The sequence below is a fragment of the Macaca nemestrina genome, chromosome 2, assembly GCF_043159975.1.
Source record: "Macaca nemestrina isolate mMacNem1 chromosome 2, mMacNem.hap1, whole genome shotgun sequence".
NCBI lineage: Eukaryota > Metazoa > Chordata > Mammalia > Primates > Cercopithecidae > Macaca > Macaca nemestrina.
In genome coordinates, this window is record NC_092126.1 from 201,275,975 (window position 1) to 201,297,087 (window position 21,113).

Below are 21,113 nucleotides of genomic sequence, written 5' to 3' on the forward strand. Positions count from 1 at the left end.
TACCTAAATATAGGAAAATTTAGGTATATTTCCTTCAATATACCTAAATTTTTTTCATAATAATATGAATCCCTATAGCTTCCTATTTTTAATGATCGTCGAAGATACTATAATTTTTTTCTTTTTAGCAAAAATTACATTTTCTTTCTGAGTCAGGTTTATAGATTATTATTTTTTTAAGTCCCAAGTCCCAGCTTTATGTATGTGTGCTATATGCCAGTGCTGGAGAAGGCATGATAGTCCTGTTAGCACTTTTTTTTTTTTTTTTTTTTTTTTTTTTTGATACGGAGTCTCGCTCTGTGGCCCAGGCTGGAGTGAGTGGCGCCATCTTGGCTCCCTGCAAGCTCCGCCCCCGGGTTCCCGCCATTCTCCTGCCTCAGCCTCCCAAGGAGCTGGGACCACAGGTGCCGTCACCACGCTGAGGTAATTTTTGTATTTTTAGTAGAGACGGGGTTTCACCGTGTTAGCCAGGGTGCTCTAGATTTCTTGACCTTGTGATCCAGCTGCCTCGGGCTCCCAAAGTGCTGGGATTACAGGCGTGAACCACTGCACCCGGCCTGCATTTTTTTTTCTTTTTTTGTTTTTGAGATGGAGTCTCGCTCTGTGGTCCAGGCTGGAGTGAGCGGCGCCATCTTGGCTCCCTGCAGGCTCCGCCCCCCCCGGGTTCCCGCCATTCTCCTGCCTCAGCCTCCCGAGGAGCTGGGACCACAGGCGCCGCCACCGCGCCCGGCTAGTTTTTTGTATTTTTAGTAGAGACGGGGTTTCACCGTGTTAGCCAGAATGGTCTCCATCTCCTGACCTCGCGATCCGCCCGCCTCGGCCTCCCAAAGTGCTGGGATTGCAGGCGTGAGCCACCGCGCCCGGCCACCCGAACTGCAGTTTTTTATCTTACACAATTTTTCAAAGATAAATTCATCAATATGTGATGGATGTTACCACGAATGCCATGTCTAGCTAAGGTCTAATCAAAGAAAATTTGTGAAGAACCTAAGAGTCTCTTTTCTTGATTCCCTTTTTCCTTATAATATCTTGCCTTTGGTCTTGACTTCTTTATAACTCATCCAGAACCAAGTTATTTTGTCTAATTTTTATTTATTTGTGTGGTGTTTGCTTTGTGATGCCATTGCAAATAATTTCACATAGATGTTAGTGCCTGATTGTAGATTAAATATAAAAGTTGAACCATATTAAGTTGCCCGTATTTGGCCATCAATTTCATGCTCAAACCACATCAGTTTCATGTAGTTCAGCTTTACCACTTTGAAATTTGCATATAAACAGTGGAATTCCAATGCATGGCTATGTTAGGGAATTAGACTCATGGTAGTCAGTGTCAAAGATATTTGAGGGAATGGAGACCTTTTATTGGGAGCTTCAAACTCCCATCATGAAAGTTATTACTATTACACACAAAAGGGGCCTCTTTCTTAGAAATGGCATATATGTGGCCCAAAATATTAAAAAATAATTGCAGTACATATTTATTGGTTCGCTTGGAGACTTAAATTTTAAACTTGAAATAATACCTGCTATAACTTTATTTCAAGGCCATTTTGGGAAAAATTAGTTTTAAAATAAATGATTTGTCATAAGTTGCTGTCTATTATTTATCTCCTTAGACTGCTATATTTCCTTTAGTGTGTAGGTCTTGACGATGCCTTAATATTCCAGGAGACCATCCAGAAGCTATTGGGATTTTGAGGTTATTTCCAGATAATCAGATATACCAGGTGTGGTGTTATTTCCGTTTTGAAAACAAGTAAACTCTTGCTTAGAAGCTAAGTAACCTGCCCAGGGACCCAGCAACTGTGGTCAAAACTGTGTTTCAGACTCAATTCAACGGGACTTGACACATCTTTCCCTGAACCATAGAGGAAACTGGCTTCTGGTGACATCACGTTACATTTTCTCCTTCAAATGCACTTTATTTTCAGCCAACATAATTAAGACATCACTGAAGATCATATTACAAGCTCTAAAACATATTTTGAGACTGCAGGTGGGGAATTACATTTTCCAAATAACTAAGTTAATCAGAAATGATTTTTGCTTCAATCCTTGTGGTTAGACATTTTTCTGAAAACTTGTCTGCTCTCCAGCCTTAAATTCCACAATTTATATATCAACATATGCAATTCAAGAAATATTTACTGAACATCTACTATGTATCATGTGCCTCACAACAGGGAAGATTAATGATAATTGTAATGTAATGTGCTCATGTGAAGCATGTTATGAAATGGGAGATAGAAGGGGTATAACAGTATACTGATTATAAATCATCATTTTTTTTTTTTTTTTTTTTTTTTTTTTTTTTTGAGACGGAGTCTTGCTCTGCCGCCCAGGCTGGAGTGCAGTGGCCGGATCTCAGCTCACTGCAAACTCCGCCTCCCGGGTTCACGCCATTCTCCTGCCACAGCCTCCCGAGTAGCTGGGACTACAGGCGCCCGCCACCTCGCCCGGCTAGTTTTTTGTATTTTTAGTAGAGACGGGGTTTCACCGTGTTAGCCAGGATGGTCTCGATCTCCTGACCTTGTGATCCGCCCGTCTCGGCCTCCCAAAGTGCTGGGATTACAGGCTTGAGCCACCGCGCCCGGCCTTATAATTCATCATTTTAATCTGAAGTTCTTTTATATCTCAAGTGTATAATAATCAGAGTTCTCATTATATTAAATGTAATGTGTATTAAGTGTAGGAATGTGAGCTAGACCTCAAGCTTTCTTGGGCATAGCCAGTATGTAACATTTTGGGCTACAAACTTTTTAAAATAATAATTTGATTCTACCTTTGAAACTACATTGCTGCAAAAGGAGGAGTAGGAGGAGTTTGCAGAGGAGGAGAAAGAAGAAAAAGAGGGGAAAAAAAGAAGAAAACCTTAAGAAATGTGCTTTCACCATATAAATATTTGTCAGCCCCCAACTATGTGCAAAATATAGTGCTAGTCCCTGGGTGGTCAGAAAGGAGTTGTATTAGAGTAATAAACAATAACACAAATAATTAAATCAGTGGCAAATGTGGTGTAATCAAGAAAATGGTAAAAAAAATTTGACAGTTAGTGAAAATGTGAGAATAAGTAACATAGAGTGAACTAAATGAATGAGGAGCTGACATTTCATCTGAGACCTGAAGAATGAAATATGCAAGGAAAAGGGAATGAAATATGCAAACTGGTGAAGACATTCCAGGCAGAGGGAACAGCTCGTGCTGAAATTCTGAGGTACAGCACAGCACAGCATGATGCAGGAATAAAAAGAATCTCACTGAAGCTGAAGCTGGTATCAGGAAAATGAGAGGCTACTGAATTGAAGCAGGTATGGATAGGTACCTTCATTCCAGATAGTATTACTCTATTTTGCTACTAGATCTAGGGAAAAGTGTTTCACTAAGATGTGTCACTAGAGGAAAAGGGGTGCATCAAAAACTAGCCTAGTATTTTTGGGGGGCAGAGTCCAAAACTGAATTCCTTATGACTCTGTAAACATATACATGCTTCTTAATATCTACCTGATAATACAAAGTAAGAGGGCTGAATAAAATCCTATGTAATATCACCTATAGTGATATTCCCTATAAGAAAAAACAACAAAACATTGAGAGAATAAAATGTATTTTATCCACCCATTGTAGAAATCACTTTGCTTACATCCTCAGTTTTAGCCAAGAAAGTAGATTAGCATAAGTCCCGTTGGATTTCCTATTAATGCTGTTCTATGAACCATTTAAGAGGAGTTTTAAATTTGATCTCTTCTCTGTTTCCCTGAATACATCTTTGAAAAAAAAAAAATTATTTTCTAGCCTCATGGACACACACTACTTTTAGGTCAATAAAATTAGTTTTCCTAGCCTTCCTTACTGGGAAAAAAAAATGTGTTAGCTTACACTGGATTGCTTTTTTAACAACCTAAGTTAGGGTTATATTTTGCAATGGGTTTCCAAAACTACAATCTCCAAGGACTTATATTTGTAACTGCATTTCAATTGTCGATTAGCTAAAGAGTATATCATGCGAATCCACTTAAATGTGCTCAGAGCCACAAGGTAATCCCTTTGTAAATTTGGTGTTGAAGGGTGCTTTGTAGGGTAAATTCACTTTCAATTGTAGTTGGCCTATTTGAACCATGATTTCACTTCTGATGTATTCTAACATCTGCATTATAATGAATTATGTTCTCATGTAATTCCAATGTTTAAAATATTTGTAACAGTTAAGATTTTACCCAAGAAGTTCAAATTAAAAACACAAAATAAGGATATAATTATAAAATACAATAATAAATTAAATAATTTCAATAGTAAATCAAGGAAAATCTTTCAAGAAACACACATTTTAGGTTTTCTTTTAATAAACTATGAAATTAAAATTTAACTAGACATAGTGAACATCACTAAGCCTTTAATGTTTTGTTGGTAATAATGTAATGTAGTTAGGTCTGATTCAAGTACTTAACAACTTTTGAGCATATAATGCACGCCAGAGAGTAATCTAAAGGATAAGAAAGAGATTAATATGAAGTAACCCCTCCCCTCAAAGAGCTGATAGAGTCACCAAAAAATAAATTAAACCAAATATTATGGATTTTATGCTGGGAGTACATTCATAGCACAATGAAGTAACAAAAGAAAAATATTAAATATGGAAAGTCCAAAAATGGACTCCATTTATTTATTTATGACGTTTAAAAGCATTAAATAATGATTTCCTGTTTTCATTTAAAACTTCTATGTTAAAGAAACAAAGGACCACTAACATCAATGTGAGTATTGAATATGCAGCTAATCTTCCAAAAATCATCATTCATAAAATGAACCCGTAGCCAGGTTTCAGGAATACAGATAAAAATGTTATTCAAATGTCAGTGGGTATGTTTTAATTTGAAGATCTAGGATAAAATTATAGTCTTATCACTTTGTAGCTTACGAAATGAAGAAAATCACTTATCTTCTCTGAACTCTGGTTATTTGATGAATAAATGTAAGTATTATTTACTTACCTACTTGTCAGTGTCCTCATAAGAAAACTAAGTAAGCTAATGTATGTGAAGCCCACATAAGAATATTTGAATTCTAGTTAAGTCTATTACAGTATCTAGTCCATTGAGGCATATTATGTAATATAAGTGTGGGCCTCCTTTTACCGTTAACTATGTAACATTCTTTTTTTATTTTTTGAGATTTCTGGGTTTTTTTGGGGTTTTTAAAAAAATTATTATACTTTAAGTTCTAGGGTACATGTGCATAACGTGCAGGTTTGTTACATATGTATACTTGTGCCATGTTGGTGTGCTGCACCCATCAACTCATCAGCACCCATCAACTCGTCATTTACATCAGGTATAACTCCCAATGCAATCCCTCCTCCCTCCCCCCTCCCCATGATAGGCCCTGGTATGTGATGTTCCCCTTCCCGAGTCCAAGTGATCTCATTGTTCAGTTCCCACCTATGAGTGAGAACATGTGGTGTTTGGTTTTCTGTTCTTGCAATAGTTTGCTGAGAATGATGGTTTCCAGCTGTGTCCATGTCCCTACAAAGGACACAAACTCATCCTTTTTTATGGCTGCATAGTATTCCATGGTTTATATGTGCCACATTTTCTTAATCCAGTCTGTCACTGATGGACATTTGGGTTGATTCCAAGTCTTTGCTATTGTGAATAGTGCCACAATAAACATACGTGTGCATGTATCTTTATAGAAGCATGATTTATAATCCTCTGGGTATATACCCAGTAATGGGATGGCTGGGTCATATGGTACTTCTAGTTCTAGATCCTGGAGGAATCGCCATACTGTTTTCCATAATGGTTGAACTAGTTTGCAATCCCACCAACAGTGTAAAAGTGTTCCTACTTCTCCACATCCTCTCCAGCACCTGTGGTTTCCTGACTTTTTAATGATTGCCATTCTAACTGGTGTGAGATGGTATCTCATTGTGGTTTTGATTTGCATTTCTCTGATGGCCAGTGCTGATGAGCATTTTTTCATGTGTCTGTTGGCTGTATGAATGTCTTCTTTTGAGAAATGTCTGTTCATATCCTTTGCCCACTTTTTGATGGAGTTGTTTGTTTTTTTCTTGTAAATTTGATTGAGTTATTTGTAGATTCTGGATATTAGCCCTTTGTCAGATGAGTAGATTGCAAAAATTTTCTCCCATTCTCTAGGTTGCCTGTTCACTCTGATGGTAGTTTCTTTTGCTGTTCAGAAGCTCTTTGGTTTAATTAGATCCCATTTGTCAATTTTGGCTTTTGTTGCCGTTGCTTTTGGTGTTTTAGACATGAAGTCCTTGCCCATGCCTATGTCCTGAATGGTATTACCTAGGTTTTCTTCTAGGGTTTTTATGGTATTAGGTCTAACATTTAAGTCTCTAATCCATCTTGAATTAATTTTTGTATGAGGAGTAAGGAAAGGATCCAATTTCAGCTTTCTACTTATGGCTAGCCAATTTTCCTAGCACCATTTATTAAATAGGGACTCCTTTCCCCATTTCTTGTTTTTCTCAGGTTTGTCAAAGATCAGATGGCTGTAGATGTGTGGTATTATTTCTGAGGACTCTGTTCTGTTCCATTGGTCTATAACTCTGTTTTGGTACCAGTATCATGCTGTTTTGGTTACTGTAGCCTTGTAGTATAGTTTGAATTCAGGTAGCGTGATGCCTCCAGCTTTGTTCTTTTGACTTAGGATTGTCTTGGCAATGCGGGCTCTTTTTTGGTTCCATATGAACTTTAAAGCAGTTTTTTTCCAATTCTGTGAAGAAACTCATTGGTAGCTTGATGGGGATGGCATTGAATCTATAAATTACCTTGGGCAGTATGGCCATTTCCACGATATTGATTCTTCCTATCCATGAGCATGGTATGTTCTTCCATTTGTTTGTGTCCTCTTTGATTTCACTGAGCAGTGGTTTGTAGTTCTCCTTGAAGAGGTCCTTTACATCCCTTGTAAGTTGGATTCCTAGGTATTTTATTCTCTTTGAAGCAATTGTGAATGGAAGTTCATTCCTGATTTGGCTCTCTGTTTGTTTGTTACTGGTGTATAGGAATGCTTGTGATTTTTGCACATTAATTTTGTATCCTGAGACTTTGCTGAAGTTGCTTATCAGCTTAAGGAGATTTTGGGCTAGACAATGGGGTTTTCTAAATATACAATCATGTCATCTGCAAACAGGGACAATTTGACTTCTTCTTTTCCTAACTGAATACCCTTGATTTCTTTCTCTTGCCTGATTGCCCTAGCCAGAACTTCCAACGCTATGTTGAATAAGAGGAGTGAGAGAGGGCATCCCTGTCTTGTGCCAGTTTTCAAAGGGAATTTTTCCAGTTTTTGCCCATTCAGTATGATATTGGCTGTGGGTTTGTCATAAATAGCTCTTATGATTTTGAGATACGTTCCATCAATACCGAATTTATTGAGCGTTTTTAGCATGAAGGGCTGTTGAATTTTGTCAAAGGCCTTTTCTGCATCTATTGAGATAATCATGTGGTTTTTGTCTTTGGTTCTGTTTATATGCTGGATTATGTTTATTGATTTGCATATGTTGAACCAGCCTTGCATCCCAGGGATGAAGCCCACTTGATCATGGTGGATAAGCTTTTTGATGTGCTGCTGGATCCGGTTTGCCAGTATTTTATTGAGGATTTTTGCATCGATGTTCATCAGGGATATTGGTGTAAAGTTCTCTTTTTTTGTTGTGTCTCTGCCAGGCTTTGGTATCAGGATGATGTTGGCCTCATAAAATGAGTTAGGGAGGATTCCCTCTTTTTCTATTGATTAGAATGGTTTCAGAAGGGAATGGTATCAGCTCCTCCTTGTACCTCTGGTAGAATTCAGCTGTGAATCCATCTGGTCCTGGACTTTTTTTGGTTGGTAGGCTATCAATAATTGCCTCAATTTCAGAGCCTGCTATTGGTCTATTCAGGAATTCAGCTTCTTCCTGGTTTAGTCTGGGAGAGTGTAGGTATCCAGGAAATTATCCATTTCTTCTAGATTTTCTAGTTTATTTGTGTAGAGATGTTTATAGTATTCTCTGATGGTAGTTTGTATTTCTGTGGGGTTGGTGGTGATATCCCCTTTATCATTTTTTATTACGTCTATTTGATTATTCTCTCTTTTCTTCTTTATTAGTCTTGCTAGTGGTCTATCAATTTTGTTGATCTTTTCAAAAAACCAACTCCTGGATTCATTGATTTTTTGGAGGGTTTTTGTGTCTCTATCTCCTTCAGTTCTGCTCTGATCTTAGTTATTTCTTGCCTTCTGCTAGCTTTTGAATGTGTTTGCTCTTGCTTCTCTAGTTCTTTTAATTGTGATGTTAGAGTGTCAATTTTAGATCTTTCCAGCTTTCTCTTGTGGGCATTTAGTGCTATAAATTTCCCTCTACACACTGCTTTAAATGTGTCCCAGAGATTCTGGTATGTTGTATCTTTGTTTTCATTGGTTTCAAAGAACATCTTTATTTCTGCCTTCATTTCGTTATGTACCCAGTAGTCATTCAGGAGCAGGTAATTCAGTTTCCATGTAGTTGAGTGGTTTTGATTGAGTTTCTTAGTCCTGAGTTCTAGTTTGATTGCACTGTCGTCTGAGAGACAGTTTGTTATAATTTCTGTTCTTGTACATTTGCTGAAGAGTGCTTTACTTCCAATTATGTGGTCAGTTTTGGAATAAGTGTGATGTGGTGCTGAGTAGAATGTATATTCTGTTGATTTGGGGTGGAGAGTTCTATAGATGTCTATTAGGTCTGCTTGCTGCAGAGATGAGTTCAATTCCTGGATATCCTTGTTAACTTTCTGTCTCGTTGATCTGTCTAATGTTGACAGTGGGGTGTTGAAGTCTCCCATTATTATTGTATGGGAGTCTAAGTCTCTTTGTAAGTCTCTAAGGACTTGCTTTATGAATCTGGGTGCTCCTGTATTGGGTGCATATATATTTAGGATAGTTAGCTCTAACTGTTGAATTGATCCCTTTACCATTATGTAATGGCCTTCTTTGTCTCTTTTGATCTTTGATGGTTTAAAGTCTGTTTTATCAGAGACTAGTATTGCAACCCCTGCTTTTTTTTGTTCTCCATTTGCTTGGTAGATCTTCCGCCATCCCTTTATTTTGAGCCTATGTATGTCTCTGCATATGAGATGGGTCTTCTGAATACAGCAGACTGATGGGTCTTGACTCTTTATCCAGTTTGCCAGTCTATGTCTTTTAATTGGAGCGTTTAGTCCATTTACATTTAAGGTTAATATTGTTATGTGTGAACTTGATCCTGCCATTATGATATTAACTGGTTATTTTGCTCGTTAGTTGATGCAGTTTCTTCCTAGCCTTGATGGTCTTTACATTTTGGCATGTTTTTGCAATGGCTGGTACCGGTTGTTCCTTTCCATGTTTAGTGCTTCCTTCAGGGTCTCTTGTAAGGCAGGCCTGGTGGTGACAAAATCTCTAAGCATTTGCTTATCTGTAAAGGATTTTATTTCTCCTTCATTTATGAAGCTTAGTTTGGCTGGATATGAAATTCTGGTTTTAAAAAATTCTTTTCTTTAAGAATGTTGAATATTGGCCCCCACTCTCTTCTGGCTTGTAGAGTTTCTGCTGAGAGATCTGCTGTTAGTCTGATGGGCTTCCCTTTGTGGGTAACCCGACCTTTCTCTCTGGCTGCCCTTAAGATTTTTTCCTTCATTTCAACTTTGGTGAATCTGGCAATTATGAGTCTTGGAGTTGCTCTTCTTGAGGAGTATCTTTGTGGCATTCTCTGTATTTCCTGAATTTGAATGTTGGCCTTCCTTACTAGGTTGGGGAAGTTCTCCTGGATGATATCCTGAAGAGTGTTTTCCAACTTGGTTCCATTTTCCCCCTCACTTTCAGGCACCCCTATCAGATGTAGATTTGGTCTTTTTACATAATCCCATACTTCTTGCAGGCTTTGTTCATTTCTTTTTCTTCTTTTTTCTTTAGATTTCTCTTCTCACTTCATTTCATTCATTTGATCCTCAATCGCTGATACTCTTTCTTCCAGTTGATCGAGTCGGTTACTGAAGCTTGTGCATTTGTCACGTATTTCTCGTGTCATGGTTTTCATCTCTGTCAGTTCGTTTATGGCCTTCTCTGCATTAATTATTCTAGTTATCAATTCTTCCACTCTTTTTTCAAGATTTTTAGTTTCTTTGCGCTGGGTACGTAATTCCTCCTTTAGCTCTGAGAAGTTTGATGGACTGGATGCTGCTTCTCTCATCTCGTCAAAGTCATTCTCCATCCAGCTTTGATCTCTTGCTGGTGATGAGCTGTGTTCCTTTGCAGGGGGAGATGCGCACTTATTTTTTGAATTTCCAGCTTTTCTGCCCTGCTTTTTCCCCATCTTTGTGGTTTTATCTGCCTCTGGTCTTTGATGATGGTGACGTACTGATGGGGTTTTGGTGTGGGTGTCCTTCCTGTTTGTTAGTTTTCCTTCTAACAGTCAGGACCCTCAGCTGTAGGTCTGTTGGAATTGCTTGAGGTCCACTCCAGACCCTGTTTGCTTGGGTATCAGCAGCAGAGGCTGCAGAAGATAAAATATTGCTGAATAGCAAGTGTACCTGTCTGATTCTTGCTTTGGAAGCTTCCTCTCAGGGGTGTACTCCACCATGTGAGGTGTGGGGGGTCGGTCTGCCCCTAGTGGGGGATGTCTCCCAGTTAGGCTACTCAGGGGTCAGGGACCCACTTGAGCAGGCAGTCTGTCCGTTCTCAGATCTCAGCCTCCGTGTTGAGAGATCTACTGCTTTCTTCAAAGCTGTCAGACAGAGTCATTTGCGTCTGCAGAGGTTTCAGCTTCTTTTTTGTTGTTGTTGTTGTTGTTGTTGTTTAGCTGTGCCCTGTCCGCAGAGGTGGAGTCTACAGAGACAGGCAGGACTCCTTGAGCTGCTGTGAGCTCCACCCAGTTGGAGCTTCCCAGCTGCTTTGTTTACCTACTTAAGCCTCAGCAATGGCGGAGGCCCCTCCCCCTCGCTGCTGCCTTGCCGGTAGATCGCAGACTACTATGCTAGCAATGAGGGAGGCTCCGTGGCTGTGGGACCCTCCCAGCCAGGTGTGGGATATAATCTCCTGGTGTGCCCGTTTGTTAAGATCCTTGGTAAAGCGCAGTATTGGGGTGGGAGTTACCCGATTTTCCAGGTGTTGTATGTCTCAGTTCCCCTAGGAAAAGGGATTCCCTTCCCCCTTGCGTTTCCCAGGTGAGGCAGTGCCTCGCCCTGCTTCAGCTCTCGCTGGACGGGCTGCAGCAGCTGACCAGCACTGATTGTCCCGCACTCCCTAGTGAGATGAACCCAGTACCTCAGTTGAAAACACAGAAATCACCTGTTTTCTGTGTTGCTCGCACTGGGAGTTGGAGACTGGAGCTGTTGCTATTCCTATTCGGCCGTCTTGCTCTCTGCTCCCCCCCCCCACCCCTGATTTCTGGTCAACTATGTAACATTCTTCTTTGTATTCTCGGCACCTAAAAACATAACTGGTGCCTAATAAATGTACGTACAATGCTCGGTGGATATAAAATTAGTCTACTGGTTCTTGTTTCTATATAAACCTGGATAACGTATCTGAATATTTAATGTTCTTTAGATGAAACAGAAAGCTTACCATTTGAAAAATATTTGTATTTTCACTGGGAACGTTTAATATGTACACGTAGATATTCAAGAATAGTCTAAATATTTAATTTTTAACTAGCCTTAAGGCTTTGGTTCTTATTTTGAATTCTTAAGCTGAGAATATAAAATACTATGATAACTATATATGCTAACCATGCAGAGAGCTTCATTGTTAAACTTTCTAATAGAGTAACATTCTTCTAAAAGTTATTCTAAGCAAACACACATGCAAACTTAAAAACTATACTCATATTCTGCATGCTTTTTTGAAATTTTATATTTTCACTAAACATAAATAGTAAACCTATGTCAACAATTATAATAATTTTTTAAAAAGTTGTATAAGATTCTACTCTGTGGATATACCATATTAAGAGACAATTTTGTTGCTTATAAGTAATGATTTAAAATAACAATGTATTTCTGCCTTTTATTGCATTATTCCCACTAGCTATGTTCCCAATAGCAAAAAAAGTTTTATTCATGTAAAAAGTTAATCTTTAAAAATAGTTTATTAAAGATGTTAATGGAGTTAATGTTTTAAATTATTGATAAAGATAATATATGTAAAATATAAAAAATAAAATAATAAAAATAGAAAATATAAATTATAATATGTAAACATATTTTAAAATATTTTTTAAAACTATCTTGACCACACCCTTTTCTGCATCCATCGTCTCTGTTTTGCATTATAAATTAATAACTAAAAATATTTGCCTACATTATGATCTTAAAACATTTTTTAAAACAATTTTGAAAAACTATATATCCACCCCTTGTACATTTCAATTGATCTTTAATTTTTTCATCATAAATGTAAGTACTTGTAAAGATCAAAATATGCGCATATTAACATTTTAAAATAAAACACCAATAATTAGACATATTGACATCATGTGCCTCTGGATACAATGTTTTGAGAAGCATGCAGCATCAGTTCTATTATATTCCTGCCCCAAATGCATAACCTGAATTTAATCATGGAGAAATATTATAAAAACCCCAATTAGGAAAAAATGTAGAAAATAACTCACCTATGTTCTTTAACAGTGTAAAGATAATGGGAGACAAAGAAAGAATGAGGACCTCTCCCAAATTAGAGGTAACTAGGAACATGTGCTAACTAAATGCAATGCGTGATCAGGATTTAGATCCTAAACCAGAAAAAGAATGAGTCAGATAGAGGGAGCTACTTAAATAATATCTGTTGCTTAGTGTTAAATCAATGCTTATTTCTAGATTTTTTTTTTTTTTTTTTTTTTTTTTTTTTTTTGAGACGGAGTCTAGCTCTGTTGCCCAAGCTGGAGTGCAGTGGCCGGATCTCAGCTCACTGCAAGCCCCGCCTCCCGGGTTCACGCCATTCTCCTGCCTCAGCCTCCCGAGTAGCTGGGACTACAGGCGCCCGCCACCTCGCCCGGCTAATTTTTTTTGTATTTTAGTAGAGACGGGGTTTCACCGTGTTAGCCAGGATGGTCTCGATCTCCTGAACTCATGATCCGCCCGTCTCGGCCTCCCAAAGTGCTGGGATTACAGGCTTGAGCCACCGCGCCCGGCCTATTTCTAGATTTTTATGATTGCATTTATGGTTATGTATTAGGTTAACATTAAGAAAGCTAAGAGGATACACAAGATTTGTATTTACTATTTTTGCAATATTTGTAATGTCTAAAATGATCTTAGAATAAAAAGTTAGAAAATAAATTTTGAATAATTTTAGTTTCAATTAATGTTTGTACACAATTGATTATTAATTATAAATATATTAGACATTTTGATAAATATTTTAAGAAGAGTAAAATTATTTGGAATGCAATAAAAGGAAATTCTTTTTCAATGTATATATTTTCAAATGAATAGGTTTTAAAACTGTAGGTTCAACATCAATTTTTCTGTTTTTGTTTTGTTTTGATTTTGTTGTGGTTTATAAATGCAAGCATGGACATTTCATATTTAAGTAAATTAAAGGATGGGAAAAGAATTTTTTAAATCAATGAGAATTTATAAACTTTTTACTTTTTATGTCCAAAATAAAGAAGTGTTTGTTATAAAAGTATTTTTTAATAAATTAATAGCCGACAACTTTATTTGGTTCTCCTTAAACTTGGCTAAAAACAAATAACTGAAAACACAGCATTTGGATCATTCACGCTCTCATTTTCTGTAAAAAATATTAAAAAAAATTTTATTGAAATATATCAAATTACTGATAATGAAATTCTTTAAAAAATTAAAGACAGTGTTTAAATTAACATAATCAGAAAGTGTTAGGAGAATTAAAAAGTTATTAATTTCTAAACACCAGCAGTATGTGTTTTTAATAAAATACTTTTATTGCATGTCTTAAAATATTTTTCAATCTTGAAACTTCAGATTTAACTAGGTCAATTTTGGAAAAACATCTACAATATAACATACTTCCTAAAGCTGCTTTTTGTTGTCAAACCAATCAACCAGATCAGACTTACTTTCTGTCAGGACAAAGCAAGCATATAAAAGCAAACAAACATGTAATGTCTCAATTACATTATTGAAATTTTCAAGGAATATTATTAAAAAGTTAAATTAAGGATTGAAAATATTACATAAAATAGATTACTAAAGGCAATTGATATAATGTAATTAACTAATGAATGTTTATTACTAGTTTTAAAACGTTTTAATAATTTAATGTTTTATGTGAAACTGTATCTTCAGTTATTTAGTAGGAAAAAGTATGATAAATAATATTTTTTATGAATATATGTACATTTATATTTTGAATTCTAGTTTTAAGTTTTGGAGGAATAGTTAATTAATCATGTATAAAGTTCAGAAATATCTCCATCAATTACATTAAATATTGTGGCAATCTTTCCTGCTTATTTAATGAAAATAAAAATGTTAAAATTTATTTTTAGCTACCATGTAACTTTAATTTTCAGTTATAAGAAGTGAAAAAACCTAGAATTTTATAGATTAAGTAAGATGACTATTGACTGTGATTGGAATAAATATCTTATATAATTGAGAAAACAGGTTGAAACCTCTGTATTGAGTAGAACATATGTAACCTGAAAAGATCTCAGTAAAACTTTTCTATAAATTTTTACCTATTATAAATGGACATTTTTTGCCTTTTATTGTTTAGTGATCTCTATCATTAAATTGCCTGTCAGAAAATGTTTGCCAATTTTCATATCAAACATGTGTTAAGTGACAACTTTTCTGATACTGATATTAAAATTATTTTTAAACCTCATCAACTGATAAATATGTAATAGTAATGCATTGTCATACTTTTAAACTTTTTGATTTTTCTGGATATTAGATCTATTTTCTTATGTTTATTCTTCAATTTGATTTACATATATATGATAACTTGCCTATCTATGTCCCTTGCCCATTTAGTGAGTGGTTTGTTTTGTTTCTTTATTAATTCTTACGTCTCTCTCTTTGTGTGTGTGTGTGTGTGTGTGTGTGTGTGTAGGCAATTAATCCTTTGTTAGTCACGTTTGTTTCAAAAAGTTTCCCCAGTTTTTTTTTTAAACTTTTAATTTAGATATTACTGTGCAACTTGTATTAAAGCAATTCAAGAAATTGCAATTAATTGCTTCTATTAAAGCAATTAAAGAAAGAAGAAAGTTATATGACCAGCTGACTCGTGGTTAACTGCTACTTCCATGAGTCTCTATTAACATTTGAATTTGTCATCCCAGTTTTCTAGATCTCAGTAGGCAGTTTTGAGATGTGAAAACATTAGTTTGCTAAAGATTTTTAAACTCTGTTTCTCTTTGATTTTCTCATGCTTATATAAGGGAAGCAGTCTCGAGAAAGCAGAACTCTAGTCAATGGTTAAGAAAGTTCAGAAGCAATCAATGTATATCACAGATTCCTCCAAAGCACAATTATTGGTCTAATATCACCAGTATTAGGAGACCAAGAAGCTGTTAGGAATCCATTCCTCCTTCTCCACTCTTCCCAGTCTAACAACTGCTTCTGTTAGAGCCAGCAGAACACCAGGGGTTCCTCATTCTCTGGAGTGAGTGAGACAGAGACACTAAGCACGGCTGAGCACAGACACGGAGACACTTTACTGAAAATGATGGATTTTAGTCAAGGTTTATAAACTAAATGTTTTGCTCTCAGTCCTCAACCCCCATACAGATACCAGACTAAGTCCCATGATAGTATATTTTTGAGACTTCTCTAGGGACTGACCAGCCCAAGTGGAAAAACTCTAAAACTAAAATCAGAGGTTCTGCATAGAAACGGATCGGAAAAGTCTGTCTACAGTAAAGAATCATACTCAGTCAGCACCCCCACCCCACAACACAAAGGAAGTTTCCATACATTGTTTTAGTGCTACGTTTATAAATATAAGCAGGCTGTCAAGAAACATCAGAAAATTAAGAAGACAATCTGACCTGAAAGTTTGCCTTAAGGTAGTCAAGCAGAAAAACAACTTTCAGAAAAGAGAGGCCATGCAATCAGAAACTTGGATAAAATACATTTTTGTTTTTAAATTGAGAGATAAGAAATACTGCATTCAAAAATGTATGAATGAATTACCAGAAAAAATAGCTTTTGGCAATTAAAAATACAAGAGCAAAAATTAAATAACTTTACAGAAGTGATGGAATATAAAGTTGAAGAAATCTACCAGAAAGTAAAATTTTTAAGAGACTGAGAAAATAAAAAGATAAAAAATTTAAAAATTAGTCTAGGAGGCCTCATAACTGAATAATATGAATGTAAGAAAGGGAGGACCAAGAAGAGGAAGAAATTATCAAATTACTAATTCAAGAATTTCTCATAATTCTGATATGAGTTTTCCAATTAGATGGCCCATTGATTACCCAGTAAAATGTATAAAAATAGACACATGCTAAGGCACATCATTGTGAAATTTCAGAACACTGTGGACAAATATTTAAGTCTACGTATTTCCAAACTGGAAAAAGAAATCGTTTTCATACAAAGGATCACGAAACAGAATAGCATCAAACTGCAATGGCAGCCAACACTAGAAGCTAGAAGACAGTGGGACATTGCTCTAAAATTCTGAGAGAACACTAAATTAAATACCTAGTTAAGACATCAACTAAAAATCAGAGTAGTAAAAGATATTTTCAGGCATAAAGGCTGTCAAAGAATATGATTTAAATGAGCCCTTTTCCAGAAAGCTAGTGGGAGATTTCTTTCTCTGATAAACTTAGGAAAAGGGACATGGGATCCGGGAAAAAGGAGGCTTTACACAGGGGAAGTCTAGAAAATCCCAACATGATGGTGAAGGGACATCCCAAGACCATAATCACACCTTACGCGGTGGGAGCAATGGTGAGAGATACGTAAAAAGGATTACAAATGATAGAACATTTGTAAAAGAGGATTAAAATGATAGAACAACTAATATATTTGAAGATATTGAAAAAGAATGTATTCAAATTGGTGAGCATTTGAGATTAAATGGAAAACAATGCAAATGCATAAAACAATACAATTTACTTTGAAAAGTTTGACAGAAGAAGAAAAGTATAATATTCTGCATGGATCGGCTATAAATACATATTTCCTTCCAAGAAAGGCAGACTGCCATATACAGTACCTCATTGCTTGTCTGGAGTCTTGGAAGCTGGACTACTGTGTGTTCTACAGACAGACCTAGAGAGTTTGGAGGTTCTAGCAGCAGAACGCAGAAGAAAGATCCGCATCGCTCAGGAGGGAGGGCGTCCCAGTTTCTGGAGGGGAGCATGGATATCGGTGAGGGAAAAAGGAGACACTAGCCAGCGAAGTCATTGTAAATCTACCCTGGTGATCGCTGGAGTGACAGACGTGGCAGCCAGAGCGCCTTCACATCCAACTATAAATATTCTTCAATGGAGTAAGCTGTTTCAAACACTGAATAATAATCTAATAAAAATGAAATCAGCACTATTATTTGGGGAGGATTTTCTGCCTAAGACGGGGATGGTGAAAATGTTAAATCCTAAGCTTTTATATATTTAAAAAAATCACTGGGTAATACGTAACAGAAAATCAAGAGGTACTGATATAATCAATGTTTTTAGAGAAAAAGAGGTAAATATTTTAAAATTTGTTAATAGATATGAGAAACAGGAAACTAGAGAGGCTGAATTCATAAAAGGTATGCCAACTATTTGACTTTTGAAAAAATTCACTGTAATCTTGACAAAATTGTGACTTTTTAAAAATAAAACATAATTTCAGTAAGAGTAAGCTAAAGATAGTACTGAAAATATAAGAGAGTTTAGGATAATTTCAGGCTGAAGCTTTTGGAGGAGGAGAAATACAGAATGATACCAGAATCAAACTGTAGCTTTCATGGTGGACAGCAAAAAGCAAATGCAGACACCATGTTGGAAAGGTCAACACGCAGAAAATGCCATGAGCTCCTCCATTCTTTTGGGAGAACGCTAATGAAAAAATCCAAAGGAAAATTCAGTTTGCTGATTGATAGCTGTAATGCCTGAGGGTGTAAGAAAAAGAATCACATGATTTAAAGTTAAGGCAGTGAGGCAAATGAAAGTTGAAAATCGGTACTAAATTGTAAAAACACCTGAACTAGCAGCCCGTTGAAGTATTAAATTCTAGCATTCAAACACATTTTCCCAGGTGTCTGCTCCTCTCACTTGTATGCCCACGAGTTTATGATTCTCAGAAGAGGAGTTCTCAGGGAGAGGGAAGATTTCATCGTGGTTTACAAAACTGAAATACAGTAAATAAAAGTTGGGTTTACTTTTCCATCAGATTTCATACATTTTGTGCTAATATCCTGACTTCTAAGGTGGAGACACAGCCAAGATTCAGAATTTTGAAAAAGGAAGTGACTTCCAGTCCCAGAGGGTTCTGTCTGCTCATATTTCATAAGAGGGGACTGAGGCTCAGTCAGGTTACATAATTTGACTAAATTCACATAGTTAATTAAATAATTATGTTTTGGAGATATACATGTCACAAAAATTGAGATTCCATTAGAATCTCAAACCATACTAAATAAATAGTTTGAAATTCTTTGCCTCACACTTTGTATGCCGCATTCATGTTTTTATCATACTGATTACAATCAGAAGAAAGTATGAGATAAATGTTTTTTTATCATGATACATTTGGATAAAAATAATGAAAACTGAATAACTCTGTCACTGTAAAGCTTCATAGAACAGTCCAACTGTAGCAAAAAGAAGGCTACCGTAGGTGGATTTTCACTTAACTCTGTGGCTAATGTTTGTGTGGCAGCCATAATATTATGTGGGGAGAAGTTATTTCCATCTTTTCTTTTTATTAACTTTTAGCATTTTAGCAAACAAGTGTAGCAAATTGCCATGGGGCTAGGAAAGAGAAAAGGAGAAAACAGGATGATTTTTAGATTCTATCTTGTTTTGCATCCTGAAAATATAAACAAAAAAAAATGGTTTAAGGAGTCTTTGAGGGAAACCATATATGGAATTCCACTGTGGAAATTTTATAATCACTTCCCTAAAAATAACAACACTTTAATTGCCTATGGAAAAAAACTACATGCATAAGAACCACTGTGGAAAGAGAAGCATTGTGATGAAGAAAACAAAGAGAAATTAAATTCAAATCAGAGTATTTGCTTAATAGCTTAGGCAGTTGCTAATGTTTATATATTATACTGTGAATTATAATGCTTAGATAATGAATTTGTTGCTTTTTGAAAAGTCATGAACATTTCAACTCACAACTTCTCATACTAAACAGATATGCAAATATTGTTAAGAGGATTGTCTATTTTACAATAAGGTTAATTTTGGTAAAAGGCACATTAACTCCGTAATCATAATAGGGCTAATCAAGGCTGGATTTGATAAAGAAAGCAACAAAGGTAAATGTTAAAGAAAAAAATAGCCAATTTGGATAATTTAGGCCAATGTAATAATTTTTGTTTTTAAATAGAAGGGCTAGATTCTTTTGACCTGACCTGAAATGAAAAAGAGATAATTTCTTTTCACTTACCTTCTTTTGCAGAATTTATTAAATATATTCTGATTGTGTATTATTATAGACTTGAAGATGGTAAGGAAATCTTGAAAGTATATTACTGCTATCGAGCTAATATTGAATATATATTTTGCTTAGGAAATGTGATAAAACTTCTATAGACTATTTTCACTTCAGTTCTAATTTATTTCTAAAAGTATTTGAAGATGCTTGTATATTATAGTCTATAAAGTATTTGAAGATACCTGTATATTATATTCAGTACACTAATTAGATGCTAACATTAAATGTTTATTTTTAACATTAGAAACAATTTTATTTCTTAAAAATTTAAAAAGTAATCTGTTTAAGACATCACTCCTTCTAAATCTGAATATATGATCTATTTCAAACATAGATTCAGAATTTTGAAAAAGGAAGTGACTTCTGGTCCCAGAGGGTTCTGTCTGCTCATATTTCATAAGAGGCGACTGAGGCTCAGTCAGGTTACATAATTTGACTAAATTCACATAGTTAATTAAATAATTATGCTTTGGAGATATACATGTCACAAATATAAAATAATTACATGTATTTATAAATGAGAAAGACTCAGAGTGATAATGTGACTTGTCTTAGGACGGTAACTAAATGTTGGAAGATCTGAAAATCAATCATGAGTGTGTATGTGTATATATATATGTAAATTTTCATTTCAATAATTTTTGAGGTACAAGTGGCATTTGGTTAAATGGATGAATTATAAAGAGGTAAATTCTGACATTTGATTTCACTTGTCACTGTAGTAGTGTATATTTCCAGGAATTTATCCATTTCCTATAGCTTTTCTAGTTTGTGCATGTAAAGGTGTTCATAGTAGCCTTGAGTGATCTTTTGTATTTCTGTCATATTGGTTGTAATAGCACCCATTTTACTTCTAATTTAGCTTATTTAAATCTTCTTTCTTCTTTTCTTGGTTAATCTTGCTAATGGTCTATCAATTTCATTTATTTTTTCAAAAAAACAGTTTTTCGTTTCATTTATCTTTTATATTTTTGTTGTTGTTGTTTTTCTAACTTTAGTTCTCTTCTGATCTTTGTTATTTCTTTTCTTCTTCTGGGTTTGGGTCTGATTTTTTCTTGTTTCTCTAGTTTCTTGAGGTGTCACCTTAGATTGTCCATTTGTGCTCTTTCAAACTTTTTGTTGTAGGCTTTTGATGCTATAAAATTTCCTCTTAGCACCATTTTTGCTGTACCCCAGAGGTTTTGATAGTTTGTGTAACTATTATCATTCAGTTCAAGGAATTTTTAAATTTCCATCTTGATGTCATGTTAACCCATATATCATTCAGGAGTAAATTATTTAATTTCCATGTATTTGTATAATTTTGAAGGTTCCTTCTGGAATTGATTTCTAGTTTTATTTCACTGTGTTCTGAGAAGATACTTGATATAATTTTGAGTTTTTAAAATGTATTGAGACTTGTTTTGGGGCCTATCATGTGATCTTTCTTGGGAAATATTCCATGTGCTGATAAGAATGTATATCTGCAGTTCTTGGGTAGAATGT

At 35.5% G+C, this 21,113-nt stretch overlaps 1 long non-coding RNA gene across 2 annotated transcripts in view; it reads left to right on the top strand.

Annotated features, from left to right (window-relative positions):
* Positions 1-331: 331 nt before the first annotated feature.
* The window catches only part of LOC139361816 (uncharacterized), a 126,807-nt gene continuing 106,025 nt past the window's right edge, over positions 332-21,113 (top strand). The window contains exon 1 of one of the 2 annotated variants that reach the window (XR_011619478.1): positions 332-423. This is a non-coding gene — a long non-coding RNA (uncharacterized lncRNA). The remainder of the gene's footprint in view (positions 424-21,113) is intronic. The other variant, XR_011619477.1, reaches the window with a different exon arrangement.